Genomic DNA, 6,349 nt, shown 5'->3' on the forward strand with positions numbered 1-6,349 from the left:
AATTAAAAAAACACAAAATATGTATTTATTTTTAATTTATTATTATTTTAATATTTATTAATAGAAATCTTTCCTTCAAATAATTATTTTAAAAAATTAAATAAAAATAGAATTAAATATATACCAAATCTTAAATTAAATTTTATAATAATATTATTTTTTGATAAATTATTTACTAATTCCAAACTAAAGTAAACTCACACTCTTCAAATAATTTATTGTTCTAGATGGGAGAAAATAATGTATTTGATATGCATCTTAGAATAAGATACATGTTTTTTTTTCTCATTTACATATATTGAAAGAATAATATTCCTTTCTAAAATATTTAAGAAAGACCATTTGTTTATTAAAAGACATAAGAAACTTAATTGCTTTTCAATTATGATCCTCAAATCATCTCAAAATCTACCCTCAATCTTTCATGATTAACTTATCCATCCTCTTGTTCCATCCATCTCATTGAACTCTCCGCATCCTTACCCTATTAGACTTAGATGCCCTCTTTTCCCTTTATCCGTTTATTCAAATCTACTTATAATTTCAAACATTCCTTTCAGAAATTTTTGTTTAACCCATTTTTTTTGAAATTTTATGAAGGGACAATAAAACAACTATTGCTGAAAGAGGTATTTCTCAACCGCAAATAAATTTTTGTTTACAATATTTTTATGAGATTTTCCAAGTTGACAATAAACCATACTGTAATGTCGTTCAAAATATGTATTTGTCAACCCCCAAATATTGGAGACTTTACTGTAATGTTTCCATGATTTTGCTGGGAGCATCTCGTGGTCACCTTCAATCTTTCTAAAGAAAATGCTTTCAATAGGTGAATTGGCAACTTCATTTTGGTAAATCAATTCCATGCTTCGATAACAATCGAAGAATGCGATTGACATTCACTGATCATCTGAGTCTACCGCGATTATGTAGAGGGCGCCAGCTGAAGGAGGCGCTGCACATTCTGCTTACCACACACGATCCCCCCAATGACTCCTCCACGTATCTTCAATTATTGCAGACCTGCATTCTCAAGAACGCTCTTTCAAAAGGGAAAAATGTCCACTCTTTTATCGCTCACTGGCGATTTCCATTTGCTACTGGCACAACTTTTCAGAATAACCTCATTAACATGTACGTCAAGTGTGGAAGTTTGGCAGGTGCTAGGAAATTGTTTGACAACATGAAAACACGAGACAGGGTTTCATGGAATACGGTGATTGCAGCATACCAAAGGCACGGGTATCCTCACGAAGCAGTCGCACTATTTCAGCAAATGCAACGAACAGGTCTCCAACCCAATCAGTTCACATTTGCTAGCGTACTCCCAGCGTGTGCTAAAATGGGAGCTTTAGATCAGGGTATGGATATCCATCAAAGCATAAAGGAATCAGGAATTTCGTCAGATGTTGTAGTTGCAACTGCTTTGGTAGACATGTATGCAAAATGTGGAAGCATAAACCAAGCAAGTGAATTGTTCGACAGAATGCCCGAAAAAGATATATACTCATGGAACGCAATGATTGTAGGTTATGCACAAAATGGGCTTGTTGAAAAGGCTTTGCAAACTTTCAAGCACATGCAATTGGCAGGTATAAAGCTGAATTCCATAACCTTTGCCAGCATCCTCCCTACCTGTGCTAAAATGGGTTCTTTGGAACAGGGTATGGATATCCATCAAAGGATAACAGAAGATGGATACCTGTCCGATGTAGTAGTTGCAAATGCGCTGGTAGACATGTATGCAAAATGCGGAAGAATGGACAAGGCACAGGAACTGTTCGATGAAATGCCTCAAAGAAATGTCATCTCATGGAATGCCATGATTGCAGGGTATGTACAAAATGGATTTTCTGAGAAGGCTTTAGAATCTTTCAAGCAAATGCAATCGGTAGGTGTAAAGCCAAATTCTACAACCTTTGCCAGCATAGTGTCTGCCTGTGCCAGAGTGGGAGCTTTGGACCAAGGTATGGGTGTTCATCAGAGCGTAACTGACGGGCATATTTTGTCAGATGTTGTCATTGCAACGGCCCTGGTAGATTTGTATGCAAAATGTGGAAGCATAGAGAAGGCGCATGAATTGTTTGACAAAATGATTCAAAGAGACATAGTCTCATGGAATACCATGATTGTTGGATATGCACAAAATGGGTTTGTTGAAAAAGCCCTTGAAACTTATAAGCAAATGGAATTGTCAGGTGTAAAGCCGAACTCGACAACCTTTTCCAGTATCCTCCCAGCCTGTGCCAAGATGGGAACTTTGGAACAAGGTATTTATATCCATCAAAGCATAATTGAAGGGGGATTATTGAAAGATGTTGTAGTTGCAAGTGCCCTGGTTGATATGTATGCAAAATGTGGAAGCATAGACAGTGCACGTGCTTTGTTTGACAAAATGCCCCGAAGAAACGTGGTTTCATGGAATGCTATGATTTTGGGATATGCTCAAAATGGACTTGTCGAAAAGGCTTTAGAAATTTTTAAGCAAATGCAATTGGCAGGTGTAAAGCCAGACTCAACAACCTTTGCCAGCATCCTCCCAGCCTGTGCCAAAATGGGAGCTTTAGAACAGGGCATGGACATCCATTTAAACATAGAGGAAGGAGGCTTTTTGTCAGATATTGTAGTTGTAAATGCCCTGGTAGACATGTATGCAAAATGTGGAAGCGTAGAGCAGGCACGATATCTGTTTGACAACATGCCTCAAAGAAATGTAGTCTCATGGAATTCCATGATTGCTGGATATGCACAAAATGGATTATGCAAGGACGCTCTCCAAATCTTTGAATTAATGAAGCTCTCTGGAACATATCCCGACATTATAAGCTTTGCTTGTGTTCTATTTGCATGCAGCCACACAGGCTTAGTGGATGAGGGCTGTAAATGCTTTTATCATATGAGTAACCTTTATTACACACCTACAGTTGATCATCATGTTTGTATGGTTGACCTTCTTGCCCGTGCAGGCTATCTTGAGGACACCCTAAATTTTATCATTAAGATGCCAGTTAAACCTGTGGTGGCTGTGTGGATGTGTTTTCTTGGTGCCTGTAGATCGCATATGAATATAGGCTTGGGAGTATTTACAGCAACACTGCTTTTTGACATGGATCCTAAAAATACTGCACCTTATGTTCTTCTCTCAAACATCTTTGTAGAAGTTGGCTGGAGGAGTGAAGTTGAAACAGTAAGGAGATTGATGAAAGATAGGAGAATCAAGAAGATCCCTGGATGTAGTTGGATTGAAGGCCATCAAACGGTACATGCTTTCTGCGCAGGAGACAAATCACACCCACAGACACAGGATATTTACTTAAAGTTAGAGCAATTGGCTTGCGAGATGAAGGCAGCTGGGTATTTTCCAGATTCAAGACATTCACTTAATGATGTGGAAGAGGAGGAAAAAGAATTATTTCTCTGTCATCATAGTGAAAAGCTGGCAATTGCATTTGGTTTGATAAACACACCGTGTGGAACAACTATTAGGGTTGTTAAGAACCTCAGAGTATGTGCTGAGTGCCACACTGCAACAAAACTGATCTCCAAAATTGTTGGAAGAGAAATTGTTGTGAGGGATGCAAACCGTTTCCACCATTTTAAACAGGGACGGTGTTCTTGTGGAGATTATTGGTGATGCTAAATAAAGCAATTTGAAAAACACCCTTCCACTCTAACAATGTGCACCATGCCATATCTGCAGTAAGCATGAGGGGGCTTCGCTTTATTTTCAGTTTCTGGGAAGCTTTTGTTTTTTTTGTTTGAGCATTTGGCAACTTGAACATCTGTTGGGTTTGTAAATATAGTTGCATAGCGCAATGCATACACTGTTTCTGTATGCTCTCGGGGTATCCGACTTCTTTTATGGTAACAGATTTTTAATTGTAATGTTTCAGGGAACCTGCATGAGATGAAAAGCTGGAGAGAGAAAATGGGAAAAAGCAAAGGTGAGGAATACTTTAAATAAATGGGAAGATGTTAGATTAGCAAGAACTGGGAGAGAAGGGATTATAATTTCTGCAGCAACATCAGTGGTGCTGATGTAACACGCTCTTTGATATCATGCAGGCAGAGGGGGTACTGGACCTGATGACTTTGTGCCTACCATGTGAAAGTCAAGCCCAGCACAACCCGAGGAAGGCTCACAACTGATTCAAAGCTCACAATTAATTCTTACTCAACTCGTTTGAATCAGTTGTATTATTTTTCCCCATGTCAAGTTGATTAATTGAAGTTAAATCACAAATTCTACGTTAGATATGTAATTAGCCAATAGGCTTATCATGGGGGGCAGAATCCGCCGTTTTAGTCTCATACAACCGGAAAAACCCGATGGAAAATGTTTCCATGTCCCTGCTACCAGCGAGATGCAGATACCAAGGAAACAGACTAAGACGGATATCGAGACAATTTTTGGTCTATTATTTTGATTTCTTGATGGCGAGGAAGCAGATTTGATTTCCCACGAATATAGAAAAGAAAAATTTCAAGCCAGAACAGTATGATTTTGAACGTCCAATCCAGTGGCTGTGAAAGGCCAACCTTGATCACCTCCGGAATATATTCACGCAGATCTATTGTGTAATTCAAAATTACAGTTGGGCCCCGTTTGGTTGGGGAAGATCAATTTGTGCCATAACCAGGTTATCTTATAACCAGGTTTTCGAAAACCTGGTTTTGTGGTTTGGGAAGCTAATGGTCCGTTTGGTTGACACCGAAGATGAATATACCGTGGACCCCACAATATTATTAAAAAAACTGTCATAAAATTCAAAACCTGGTTTTAATTTCAAATTCCACCTTTTTGTTGGAAGAAACTTCTTCCAATTTTTGACCAAAATTGGAAGATGAAATTGAAAACTAGGTTATGATTTTAACCAACCAAACACCAAAGTTTTTTTGCAAAACCTGATTTTACACCTGATAACCCGGTTTTGGCCCTCATCTTCCACCAACCAAACGGGGCCTTAAGGGTTTAGAGATATTATTGAGATTGGTAGAAGGGTTATATAGAAGAAATACCTTGAGCTCTATTGCACTCCCATCATAATTCACCCATACGTTCCAAGTTTTCCCATTGCGGAGAGTATTCTTTTTGAATTGACCTTAAGAGCTGAGAGCATATTGAACCTTGGAACCGACTGAATTGGCATTTATTCCCACATGGTTATCAATATCCTCACCATGATCGACGTTCATAGGTCTGTCAAACTCGATGGTCACCAGGCGATTTGAAAATTCTTTATATGTGGTTTGGTTACATTGTTCCATTCATTTGTGTAATATACTATAAATTCATAAACTAATTAATTCTTAAATAAAGATGCACTTAAAACAGTTATTCCACTACTTCATCGAGAAAAATATGAACTAACTACATTATGGATTTTGCATATAAATAGAAAATAACAAACATTTAACTACTAGTTCACATGACATTAAGTTATTAACTACCATTTCCATCATAAAATACTCTCAGAAAAACAACATATTTTAACAAGGAAGTACAAATGAAACTTAAAAGGATTGCTGGAGGAAATGCAGTAGATGAAACAAAGTTGTGCGAATCTTGGCATTTGGAAGAGAGGAGAAGCATTGAAACGGGTTTAACCTCCCAACCACGGACCCTTAGTATCCCCTTACAATCTCCAACGAGAAAGACCATCCCTACCTTGGGAGTTGGCTTGGGACACCCTTATCCAACCACTGGGCATCCTGGTGTAAGAGTGTTGATTAATCAATTGTTGAGACTGTCGACACATTCAAACTAGCCCATCTTTCAATTGTTAGTACCTTGACCTCTGGTGATCATGGTGGCAAACACCATTTACTACTTTGGCCAAGGATTTCAGATGGGTATCTCATGTCCCTGATTACCCACCGCTTAACTTGACAACAAGAAAATACAAAGAGATTACCATGAGCTTTTGTTTAAGTTATGTTTTTAGGGTATTATTATTGATTTGTTTACCCCCTTTTACTGCAGGGCTTCCACTCTTTCCTCTCTAAGCTCGACCATGATGGTCCTTGAAGGAATTCTTATGATTTCATGATCTCTTGCTCCTTTGTCATATATCATGCCTTTATCAGCTAATGACATCGTAAGATAGCATGCTCTTAATTCTGTTATGTTATTACAAAATATAGTATTGCATTGCAAGGACATATTGGCTATGCCCTGGTATGGAACTCCTTAATCGAACCTTTTATTAAGAAAATTCACAACACAATACATAACTATTTGAATACCTCAACAATCAACATAAAGATCATTTTGGATCTAAATATATGTGTGGCTCTGAATCTTTTAACAAATATTGAAGTAACAACAGAGTTGATAAACAAGACA

General features: G+C 37.8%; 1 pseudogene across 1 annotated transcript; it reads left to right on the plus strand.

The window, feature by feature from the left end:
* The first annotated feature begins 685 nt into the window (after positions 1-685).
* LOC149552373 (pentatricopeptide repeat-containing protein At1g11290, chloroplastic pseudogene) lies at positions 686-5,270 on the plus strand (annotated as a pseudogene). Its single transcript, XR_016352915.1, has 3 exons — positions 686-3,702; positions 3,897-3,947; positions 4,069-5,270. The product of XR_016352915.1 is annotated as a pentatricopeptide repeat-containing protein At1g11290, chloroplastic pseudogene (transcript).
* The last annotated feature ends 1,079 nt before the right edge of the window (positions 5,271-6,349 follow it).

The sequence above is a fragment of the Cupressus sempervirens genome, chromosome 6 (assembly GCF_028749045.1).
Source record: "Cupressus sempervirens isolate cs-2001-9-10 chromosome 6, ASM2874904v1, whole genome shotgun sequence".
Taxonomy (NCBI): Eukaryota; Viridiplantae; Streptophyta; class Pinopsida; order Cupressales; family Cupressaceae; genus Cupressus; species Cupressus sempervirens.